This window comes from Tenebrio molitor, chromosome 2, assembly GCF_963966145.1.
Source record: "Tenebrio molitor chromosome 2, icTenMoli1.1, whole genome shotgun sequence".
Taxonomy (NCBI): Eukaryota; Metazoa; Arthropoda; class Insecta; order Coleoptera; family Tenebrionidae; genus Tenebrio; species Tenebrio molitor.
Genome location: NC_091047.1, coordinates 1,237,943 through 1,250,224, shown reverse-complemented (window position 1 = coordinate 1,250,224; position 12,282 = coordinate 1,237,943). Strand labels below are relative to the sequence as shown.

Genomic DNA, 12,282 nt, shown 5'->3' with positions numbered 1-12,282 from the left:
AAGCTCGCCGTGCCGTTTCGAGTAATTACCGGAAACGGTAATTATGGTGGAAATTAATTAGAGTCGGCTTTTATGGTTGTTTTATTTCCCCGACGAATCAACGCGACCTTCTTCGCTTCATGTTTATTTATGGCTCGGTCTTGCAACTTGGGAGGGGGTCGAAAGGTGAAAACCCACCCCCCAAAATTAAACAATTTGTTTATTCGGTCCGATCGAATTATCCTGTTTGGGAACCAAGTGTGCACTGTTTACGCAACATTTCTTTTTTGTTTTGTTTGTCTTATGGTAAAGATAAATATTGGCTTTGTGCCTGGGGCCCAAGCCAATGATAGCATAAACAAGCGTACTGCAGTAAGGATCGATACCGACAGATGGCTACGGGCTATAATAGCGCTTTCGCTAATTGAACCGGACCAAAAACCGACAACCATTAAAGAGTACAAAACTGCAGTAAATTGATTCGTTGCGGTGTGACTAAACTTTCCGTTGAAAATGCTCGGGGCCACGGGAAATGACACGGGACGAGTCGCTTGAAAATGCGCGCACCGGAGGTATTCGAGCGGAGGATTTTGTTGTTGCGGTCGGATAGCTCCAGGGCTAGAAAGTTTATTTTGTTGGAGAATAAATTATAACACGATTAATTAGTCACGGATTGCCGTTTATTCAAATTTTCAAGACATACTAACCGTTTCAATAGTAATTCAGGTCATGCTAGAATTTGGTAGATTTGTTTTTGGGAAATATTTGAAAAAATTACCTAGGTCCTGTAAGGTATTACAGATTCTCATTTATTTCTAACGGTTCAAGGTCAAGATTCGAATCTGGTTTATTCCGTCTAATTCACCGAAAAATGTGAGCACGTGAGGTATTCAAGCGAACAATTTTTTGGCATCCGGTCGGGCAGCTTCGAGGCAAGAAATAAATCGAGAGAAAGTTTGTTTACTATTCGGAAATAAATTATAGCGCTATTAATAAGTCTCTAGTAGCCGTGATCGTCTAGTGGTTAGGACCCTACGTTGTGGCCGTAGTAACCCAGGTTCGAATCCTGGTCACGGCAGATGAGATTCTTTTTTTACAAATTTAAAAAAAAAATTTCGAAATAAAAATCGTCGATGTGTGAATATTATTATTATTACGCAAAATATATTTATATTTCTCCTTTATCTTCAAAATTTACAATCAAATGAGGAGCCTAATCATGTGTATCGTTAATATGTATAAGTTATTCAATATTCACAGTTGACAACTGACAAAATTTTGAAAATTTCAAAAAAAATTGAAAAACCAAAAATACATTTTTCTTTTCAATTTTGCGTTTCATCTTTTCTGCTCTCTTGCCCAATTTTGAAAATAACTGAAAAATTACAAAAAAAATCTCGTGCCGTGACCAGGATTCGAACCTGGGTTACTACGGCCACAACGTAGGGTCCTAACCACTAGACGATCACGGCCGATCGAGATCTGATTAATTCTTTTATAATTTATTCACCAACAGCTAACAAACTTTCTCCGTGTTCTACTTTTCGCAACAAAGCGAACAGTTTTTTTTCTTTTAAAACTTATAATTATCTTGTCCTGCCAACTTGTCCAAACTTTCTTACACAAAATTAAACACATTTTTTATTTTAATTGTATCACTAAAAAAATCTTAAGTATAATAATCAAGATTAAAGTCTACAACTTGAAAATGTTTTCGTGTAAATAATCAACGGCATCGATGCAAGATAGATTGTAATTAAAAAAACTAAACAACATACAGGGTGATTTTGAAAGTTGTGCAGATATTTTAACCACGAGCTACTGGCTTCATGTAGAACTCGAAAAAAATGTTTAAAAAATTCTGTCAAAAAATAAAATTGTTTATTTTTTGAGCTACAATTTTTCAAAAATGCTTTTAGTCTTCTACGTTGTCAAACAACTTCATAGGTAAAATTTCGGCACATTTTAAAAATACACCCTGTATATCATATTTTATGAAACGTACACCAATGCGGTTTCCTTGTTTTAAAGCATATTTCCTGTAGGTTACTTCGCATTGGCGTACATGTTATATAAACATAATATACCGGGTGTAGAATTGGTTTACGAGACATAGGATTTTACATCTAAAAATAAAGAGTTTCAATTATTGGCTCCCCTATTAATTTTACGGCAAAATAGTTAAAATGAAAGTTGGAGAGAATAAAAATTACTGTCTAATTTCGGTCTTACTTTTTTTCTAACATCTTCTGGTACTGAAAGAAAGGCAAGAAAGGAGTTGACACAAAAACAGTAAAAAGTACTACTAAGCATGAAATTGTATTTCTTTCTTTAAATGTTATAATGGAGGATCTTTTTTAAGCAACTTCTAAGCAACATTTGCTTCAGGTTTCCCAGACCGATCAATTCCTGCCATAGAAACAATTCGAAGAACTGGAGAGAAGTTTGAGCATTTAATGGAAGTTACCTTTTCATTCATCATGTAGTCCTGTACGACTTCATTTGAAGGGCAAATTAAAAGACAATTAAATAATAGAGAAACCATCCGACTAATACATAGTATTTTAAAAGTCAAATTTCATGGCTAATGCTACTTTTTTGTATTTTTGTGTTAACTCCTTTCTTGCTTTTCTTTCAGTACCACAAGATGTTAGAAAAAAACAAAGAGTGGAATTAGACACTATTTTTAATTTTCTCTAACTTTTATTTGAACTATTTTGGCATAAAATTATTAGGGGAGCCAATAATTGGAACTCTTTATTTTTACATGTAAAATCCTATGTCTCGTAAACCAATTCTACACCCGGTATAAGGCATTATTGGCTCAATCGTTCCCTATTGGGGAGTTCGAGCACTGGTTAAAATATCTGCACAATTTTCAAAGTCACCCTGTATTACAGATGTGACTAGAATTGAATCTTAGATAGATCATCACGGTCACAATCACTGTTTTGTCTTTTTCTTGAAAGTGCTGAAATGCAGTTTTTTGAATTTTTTTTTGATCTTACTCCGAGAGTCACAGAAATATCCTTATTTCTTGTAAACAACAAACCCGCCGCCTCCACCATTTTTGGAAAGTATATTTACAATTTTTTTAAGTAACGTCGAAGGAATAGTGACGTAGTTGTTTGCATTCGATTCCTCATAATTAAATCTACCAGAGGGAGTTTTAAATTTTATCCAGCTCTAAGAGTCACAGAGATATCATTACTTCTTGGTAAAAAAAGTCCCGGCGCCTCCACCACATCTACAAAACATATTTCCAATTTTGCTAAATAATATCTAGGATAGAGTTTTGCAGTTTTTTGTATTTGATTTGTTAAAATCAAATATACAGGGTGTCTCAAAATTCGTAAATTCCGAATTCAGAGCGTTGTAGGGGATCACTTCAGTAGTCCAAATATGGAAATAAAAAAAAATCGGGACTCCGCCCACAAACCCACAAAGATACAGTGTTTATTGTTATTTATGGTGTAGATGAGTGTGGGAAATAATAACGTAAAACAATTTTTTGAAGAATAGCTTTACTTTGGAGAAAAAAAATCTTAAATTTTTGTAATTTTTCTTAAAAATGAGACGGCAACGTAGCTAGAATAGTAATTTGTTACTGTGGATATGCAGGCTGCTATGAATTGAACAAAATTAAAGTGCTTATATTTTCTTCAGGAACAGCGAATTTTATTTATTGTATTTACGGGCTCCACTGGGTCCTTCCCTACCACACTCTGAATTCGGAATTTGCCAATTTTGGAACACCCTGTATAAAAGGAAATTTTTCGAATTGCACAAATTTATACCATAAGGGACGCATTGTTATTTTTTTGTCGTTATTAACTTTGCCAAACATTTTTGTAGTTTTCTCAAGTAATACTAAAGATGAGTTAATGCAACTTCTTGTACTTGATTTATCGAAATATGTCAAGCAGAGTTTTCAGAATTGATAAAGCTCTAAAATGTTCAAAATTGCAAGAGGAAAACGTGAGTCGTAAATGGGATTTGAACCATGGCTACAACCACTAGACCATCACGGCTCAAGATCTCTATAAATTTGTCGTGATTTATGGCTCAGAAAAATATAAAACTTTCTCCTCGTTCCACTTGAAGTCATAAATAATTCGCGGGCACCGAGCCGCGATTCAATAAATAACGGAATAAAATTCTCGTCACTTTGAAGTGCCTCAGACCCCTTCGCAATAATTACAGGTTCGCGTATCGACTCCTTTCCGAAAGAAATTTGCCGTCCGCGTTTCATAAAAAATACCGCGAGCTTTGTTTCATTTTCCTCCGGTCTTCCATTGTTATCCAGATGTCAGACCAAAGAAGCGAGTTTGAGATAACTTCGCAGCTGAAAAACTACACATTTTCATGAATACTCCGGAGCGCGCGCTTTCAAAACTGTCTTTCATCCATCTCACGTTATTAAGTCGGAAGGAAATTCTCATTTTTGCGTGGCACCCTAATCAGACCCGACGAAATTGTTTTCCCCGGAAAAAAAATAATCGCCGGATCGATCCGGATTCGTCGAATATTAAACCTGTCATTAATCAGGCCCTGTTTCGCTGTCAGGGCCAAATTTTCACGTTAATTACGTCTGATGGAGTCGTTAACTCCGGGCGTCAGGTCCACGTGGGCCTAGTAATGGCGGGGGTGGTCGACACAACAACAATTTCCCATCGCACGCACAAAGGAAAAATTGATTTTAACGGGGCCGTTTCCGAATCAGAATGTTTGTTTTACGGGTCTCGGTTCTCCCCTCGCAATTGGGGGATGAATCTCGCTCCGGTGTTATTTCCAGGTCTATCAAACGATGCGTGCGACGTCGGTGTCCCGCAGCTTTACACGGACGTCTTTGTCAAAGTGATCGAATTTAAAAAGCTCCAAGCTTCACGCCATTATTCCGCTATTTTACGACATACAGGGTGGACTTGACGTTCCGTGTCATAAATATTTATCGGAGCGTCGTAAAAAAATACGCGACGCGGACTCCTGGAAATTGATTCGAAGGAGCGGAATCACTCATGTCCTGCCGGGATTTGTCAAATGGGCGAGGGCCACTTAGTCGGACTCCGAAGGAAATCCTTCAGGACGGACGGCGTCATTAATCAGTCTCGCTTATTTCGACTGCGAGACCTGTTTGTCGCCGGTCTTGGCGTGGTGCGCTTTTTTTCGTAATAAATTGGGAAGTGGCGTGCGGCCGGGAAAATGACGGGTTCGAGTGGGGTGGCCGAAAAGGAAGTGCGGAATTTGCGTAAGTGGAGAGGTGAAGACAAATGGTGCGGAAGTGATTGAATTAGCGAAACAGAAGGTGGTTAACGGTCGAAGGGAAAAAATCATTGGGAACGTGGTCCGAAGGAGAAGCAGGAGGAGGGAATTTAAAGAGGTGAGGTTTGTGGTGAAAAGTAGAACGCGGAGAAGGTTTGTTGGTTGTTGGTGAATGAGTTACAGAAGGATTAAGCAGGTCTCGATCGGCCGTGATCGTCTAGTGGTTAGGACCCTACGTTGTGGCCGTAGTAACCCAGGTTCGAATCCTGGTCACGGCACGAGGCTTTTTTTATTTTCAATGAAGGATTAATTCCGGACAACGGAAAGTAAATAACAATGAACAATTGTTTTTGAAAGAATTTATAACGATAAATTGGAAACAAGAAATTTTATTACTTCGTCTTTAACATTGCCTGAGAAAACCACAAATATGTTCTGCACAACTTGACATTATTGAAGAAAATTGGAAAAATGTTTTTCAAAACGGTGAAGGCGCTGGGATATTTTTTTTTTCGAAAGTAGAGCTAGAATAAATCTAAAAACTGTATTTGGCTTTTTTATACATTTTTCTACATATTTGTTGTGTATGATTTCATTGAGATAATTCTAACGGGCCTTCAAATAAATTTATATTTAGAGCAACCTATGGAAATTCAATTGTTTGCAATATTTTTCCAGCGTAGAAAATGTTTTGTAGTGCATTCTCCCTATTCCCCCTCCATGGAATATGACAATATGAAATTGGGAAAAAGCTGTAACCTGTGTAACTCCGGAGAATAATTGGTTACCTACCAAAATTACTTTACACTGTTAACACAATTAGAATGTCGCCTACGCCTACTCTAAATATATATATATATTTATTTGAAGGCCTGATATTATAAGATGTCCAATTGTTATAGGGGCGCAAATTTAATATTTTCTTCACAGTTTTCTGACATATGCTCAGTGGTACATCTGACTGTGCTGACAGTCTTGGAAATGACGTCCAGGGATTTTGTTTCATTCTCTCTCTCAAATCTTCAACGATCTCTTCCCGATGACTTTCCCTTCGAAACATCTTCAGTTTTGTCAAATCTATCCACAATCCTTCGAATGTGAATCATTAAAGATTGTTGCTCTATGTCTCAATAAGGAACCTTTGCAAGATATTCATTCTCACATGCTTGCACATTATATTATGACCATTCTCCATTTTCATATCTTGCACCATTTCCATAAAATGAAATAATAATTAAACTATTCTGTTCCACAGTGTCCCCATTGCAATCTTAAAAATCCTTTTTATCCTAAAAAATGTATTTAGGAGAAACTGATAATTTAATTCTTTTCTTCTATAGTGTGTGTGCTGTAAATCGTAATCCTGTCGTTTATCTGTATAATAGATAACTTTCTGCCATTTCATTAATCAAAATGTCAGTCTTGACAGGTTTTACAAAAATTTTGGTGACAACAAAATTCTAATTTGAGAAAACGAGTAAAGGGTCGTCGGCCAAAAAGATTAATACATTACTGATGCGATAGGCATTTTATATCGCTCGGTTTTTGTTAAAACACTTCCGCTTCACGATCGTGTTTCAATCTACTCGTAAAAACCTCGCGCTGTAAAATGTAGCCTACCGCATTTGTAATGTAAATAACTATTTCACTGACGTTGCTATTGATGAAGTTTTTCCATATCAACTTTGGCTCACACCTATTTGTATGAAATTTAAAAGAAGATAATATTAAAATAGAACGTGTTTTTAATTTTGTGCAAGAAAGTTTGATGAAAATAAGTCGGCAGCGAACGTTGAACAATTAATTATAAGTTTCGAACGGTTAAAACTTAAGATCTCCACTTTGTAGCGAATATGAGAACACACAGAAAGTTTGTTAGTTGTTGGTGAATACATTTATTATAGAAGGATTAGTCAGATTTCGATCGGTTTGCTTTCTCTAAATTTTTAAAATCTTTATATCGAGATTTTGAAAGTTGTGCAGAAATTTTAACCACGAGCTACTGGCTTCATGTAGAAATCGGAAAAAATATTAAAAAAATTCTATGTCCAAAAATAAAATGACATTTATTTTTTTGAGCTACAATTTTTTTAACTGCTTTTAGTCTTCTACGTTGTTCCACAAACTCGTAGGTAAAATTTCGGCACATTTTAAAAATACACCTTGTATATTATATCTACATATTTTATAACACCAATGCGGTGTCCTTGTTTTAAAGCATATTTCCTATAGGTTACTTCGCATTGGCGTACATTTTATAAAACATGATATACAAGGGTGTATTTTTAAAATGTCATTTTATTTTTTGACATAAAATTTTTTAAATATTTTTTCCGAGTTCTACATGAAGCCAGTAGCTCGTGGTTAAAATTTCTGCACAACTTTCAAAAACACCCTGTATATTAAATTGTTGTGTAACATTGTGTGCGTTGTTCCAACAGAGAGATGTTTTTGGTGCATTAATTAAGTTCAGAAATTCACTCAAAAAGACACTTGCAATACAAAACTGACATCTGTCCAAGAAGCCATAGCCAACTTGATAAACTTTTCATTTGAACGCCCGTTAGTTGCCAACTGTAGACATTTTGATAAAATTTAGATACAAATGTACCACACAATTCAAAAAATGTCTGGTCAAGAGTAATGGTGGAAATGAAAATATTTCAAAACTTATAAAATCTAAATAAAAAAACGTAACGACCTTGCCGTGACCAGGATTCGAACCTGGGTTACTACGGCCACAACGTAGGGTCCTAACCACTAGACGATCACGGCTACCTAAGATCTTGATCAAGGCTGAGTGAATTGCGCTTTAGCAATACGACTTTCTCTTCGTTCTACTTTTAGTAGACCAAAGATACTTCGCGAAGAAGCGCCCCAAGCAATTTAAGTCTAGCTCTCTCTTGTAAGAAACTAAATCGGAAATTGGCAAGTCGTGTTGTATAGTTTTTTTGACAAAACATAACTTAAGTCAATGTAAAAAACTTGTTTGTCCCAAATATTTTATTACTTCGAGACCATCTCATAAATTTAAGCAGCAAAAACTTAATTGTTGAGTTTTTTATGGTTTTCTCAATTTTTCGTCTCAGTTCTTACATGTTGCTGCAAAGTGCGAATTATTTGCTGTTTTTCGCAAGGTAGAAAAAAGTTTTATAAGGACTAGCATTAAGGTTTATGGGCAGTTTACCTCAACCCGTCGTCTGCACGCCAACTCCTTTTTTGTTCTTTTCATAAACAAAATGCAATATTGTAGAGAATGTTATCGTGGAAGCAAATTTCTCGCTGCAGACTTGTCGTCTCTTAGCTCTGTAAGTCGTCGTAAATAAAATTTGCGTTGCAGCAACGAAATCGTAAAAGTGTGTTGGATTAAAACTGTTTCAACGATATGAGAATCTTGAGACGTTGCACCGAGTCTCGTCCGGCAAAATGAGATCACGATTTAATGAAATCGATCGAAAAGTGTGTCGGATGACAAAGAACTAAGAAAACTGACACAAACGTCGTTTATTTCCTTTGTGTTTTTAATTATTTTCCATTTCTCTCCGATTGTATTCGAGCAGTCGCTTTAATAATAGCTCCAGTGATCAATACTCAGTCAGCTGAGCCTTTATGTAAAAATAAAGGACAGATAATTGGTTACTGTTGCCACCAACATCCCGACTTTCTTATTATTCCTCCGGGCAATTTTGTTTTAAAAGCGGGGTCCGTCGTTACGATCCGGTCTAATTTAATTGTTCTGGATCTGCAAGAGTTGCGAATTTTTTAATGCCCCATTAATAAATAACAGTCGGAGGGGAGCCCGACCCGACGGATTAATTGAAATGGAATAAATTAATTTCGAAAGGCGCCCCCTCCAGCTCGCAACATCACAACGTCTTAATCCTCCCTTTGACACTTAAATTAGCTGAACTCGTGCATGAGCAATCGGGGCGCAACACCCTCCACAATTGTTCAGAAAAAAGAGTCAATCTGAGACTAGGTCGCCAGCGTCGAGCCTACTTGTTACGTCCCCCAGTCGAGGGATGTTGGCACCCCGCCAGACTGAACGTCTCCACGCATGTCGCAAATCACCCCTAATTGAAATTGTCCGATTCAATCTCGACCTTGTTTTGAAATTTTAAACATCCCTAATTGGCGCCGGGGTTGCGTCGTAAATAAATTAGCAGACCGGTCCGGTAATCATAGTTGGGGCGGATTTGCGACGGAAGCGGGATAAGTTGAGGAAAAAGATTGGAATTCAGCTCGTGCCGTTTTTAATGCGTTTCGGAGTCCTCCCCCGGCGAGAAAGACAAATTATGTAAAAGCGCGAACAATAAAAAAACATATAAAGATGCTAATGGACGTATTTCAGGGTTCGGAGCGAGGCGGCAACTCGCGCCTTGCAACTTTTATTGTTTTACTTTCTTCTATGGTATTTCTTCCGGGTGCAACGCTGTTCGGTAACGACCCCGGAAAGCTGTCGTCGTTTGTGTCTGTTTATTTTAGTCGGTTCGAGATGACGGTTCCGGCTATGGTGGCGAAGTTTTCGATTTTGTGTGAATATTGTGAAAGTTTCGCCGATTACTGCCAAAGGGCCGATCGTTCCTCCAAAGGAACAGCGGGAGTTCATTTCGGATCGCTTCGGAACAACCTGTGCCACAGCGAGAATTATACAGTAAATAATAACGTGCTTAAATAGCGATAGTACATATACAGGATGTCTCAAAATTCGCGAGTGCGGAAGTTGAAAAATAGTATACAGGGTGTATCCGAATTCGACCGATAAACTTCCAGGATAGATTTTACGATCAAAAATAAGCATAAAACTTTTAATACATATGGGGTCAAAAACGCCTAGTTTACGAGATAATCAACAAAAACGTAAAAAGAATTACAATCTGAATTCCGTGGATTTTATGGGGTTTATCTGTGCCTTGAACAGGGAGGCGAAATTTGGACAATTTTTGTAAATAGTACATTGCTCCTTTTTATTTTTGTACGTTACATCAAAAAATTCCACCCGATTCTTTTTGTGCTGGTAGAAATTTTTAGTCGATTATCTCGCAAACTAAGCATTTTTGACCCCATATGTATTAAGAGTTTTATGCTTATTTTTGATCATAGAATCTGCCCTGAAAGTTTGTCGGTCGAAGTCGGATACACCCTGTATATAATTAGCAAAAATGGTGAAGGCGCCAAGATATTTATTCAAATCAAATCTAATCTAAAAACTGCCTTTTATAAATATAACTTCAATAAATCGAATTTAAAAAACTGCACAACTACAAAGTATGTAGTTTTAAAAAATTGGAAATATATTTTCCAAAAAGGAAATTTTTTTTCACTAAAAGTTATCCTTAGAGCTAAATCAAATCCAAAAATGTTTTTAATAGATTCCCGAGTGCGGAAGTTGAAAAAATGAAAAACATAATTTGCATAAATGGTGGATGCGCCAAAATATTTGTTAATTGTGAATTAAAATAACGATATCTTCCCTATGGTTTGAGCTAAATCAAATCTAAAAACTGCCCTTTATAAACGTAAACTTTAAGAAAAATTGCATCAATCTATCCCAGAAAATAGTTTTAAAAAAATCGGAAATGTAATTTTTAAAATTGGTGGAGGAGACACCAAGATTTTTCTTTGACAACAAATGCCGATATATCTGTAATTTTTAGAGCTGGATTAAATCTAAAACCTGTGTTATGTAGATTTCGTTGTCGCAAATCAAATGCAAAAGACAGCATTACTCTATCTTTATTATTACTAAAGCGAACGATAAATATATCTTGCAAAATTGGTGGAGGCGCCGGGAAAATTTTTTTTTCACTAAAAGTTATCCTTAGAGCTCAATCAAATCCAAAAATGTTTTTAAAGATTCCCGAGTGCGGAAGTTGAAAAAATGAAAAACATAATTTGCATAAATGGTGGATGCGCCAAGATATTTGTTAATTGTGAATTAAAATAACTATATCTTCCCTATGGTTTGAGGTAAATCAAATCTAAAAACTGCCCTTTATAAAGATAACTTCAATCAATTGAATCTAAGAAAAACTGCATCAATCTATTCCTAAAAGCAGTTACAAAAAAAATTGGAAAAGTAGTTTTCAAATTGGTGGAGGCGCCAAGATTTTTTTTGCCAAGAAATGACGAGATATCTGTAATTTTTAGAGCTGGATTCTAGAACCTGTCAGGTAGGTTCTTTTGTGGCAAATTGAATGCCAAAAACTATACTTATTATTATTAGAGCGAAAGGCAAATAAGTTTTGCAAAATTGGTGGATGCGCTGGGATATTTTTAAAAACTTGAATAATCATATGTTCTTGATGGTACGAGCCAAGCCAAAGCGAAAAAGTGCCTCTAATATATTTATTTGCAATGAATCGAATGCAAGAAACTGCGTTATTCTATCTGACATTATTTAAGAAAATTGGAAATATGTTTCTCAAAAATGGTGGAATTTCTAGTATAATATCTCTGTTATTCTTGGAGCTAAATCAAATCCAAAGAATGTTTTTGATAGATTCTATTATGACGAATCGAGTGCGGAAGTTGAAAACATAAAAAAACGTAATTTGAAAAATGGTAGGATGCGCCAAAATATTTGTTAATTGTGAATAAAAATAACGATATCTCCCCTATGGTTTGAGCTAAATGAAATCTAAAAACTGCCCTTTATAAACGTAACTTCAATAAATCGAATCTTAGAAAAATTGCATCAATTTATCCCTGAGAATAGTTTTAAAAAAATCGGAAATGTAATTTTTAAAATTGGTGGAGGCACCAAGATTTTTCTTTGACAAGAAATGCCGATATATCTGTAATTTTTAGAGCTGGATTAAATCAAAAACCAGTGTTATGTAGATTTCTTTGTCGCAAATAGAATGCAAAAGACTGCATTACTCTATCTTTATTATTACTAAAGCGAACGATAAATATGTCTTGCAAAATTGGTGGAGGCGCCGGGAAATTTTTTTCCGGTAAGAAATGACGATTTATCTGTAATTTTTAAAGCTAGATTAAATCTAGAACCTGTGTTACGTAGATTCTTTTGTGACAAAT

At 36.0% G+C, this 12,282-nt stretch overlaps 2 protein-coding genes and 4 non-coding genes across 9 annotated transcripts in view; 3 read left to right on the top strand and 3 right to left on the bottom strand.

The window, feature by feature from the left end:
• Positions 1-12,282, top strand: part of Cbp53E (Calbindin 53E) — a 107,785-nt gene that overhangs the window by 19,834 nt on the left and 75,669 nt on the right. The gene's annotated exons all lie outside the window — the stretch shown is intronic.
• Positions 1-12,282, bottom strand: part of Dpp10 (Dipeptidyl peptidase 10) — a 34,075-nt gene that overhangs the window by 14,195 nt on the left and 7,598 nt on the right. The window lies entirely within an intron of this gene.
• TRNAH-GUG (transfer RNA histidin (anticodon GUG)) lies at positions 986-1,057 on the top strand. The gene has a single exon. It is a non-coding gene; the product is annotated as a tRNA-His (tRNA).
• TRNAH-GUG (transfer RNA histidin (anticodon GUG)) lies at positions 1,380-1,451 on the bottom strand. Its single transcript has one exon. It is a non-coding gene; the product is annotated as a tRNA-His (tRNA).
• Positions 5,448-5,519, top strand: TRNAH-GUG (transfer RNA histidin (anticodon GUG)). Its single transcript has one exon. It is a non-coding gene; the product is annotated as a tRNA-His (tRNA).
• On the bottom strand, positions 7,945-8,016 carry TRNAH-GUG (transfer RNA histidin (anticodon GUG)). Its single transcript has one exon. It is a non-coding gene; the product is annotated as a tRNA-His (tRNA).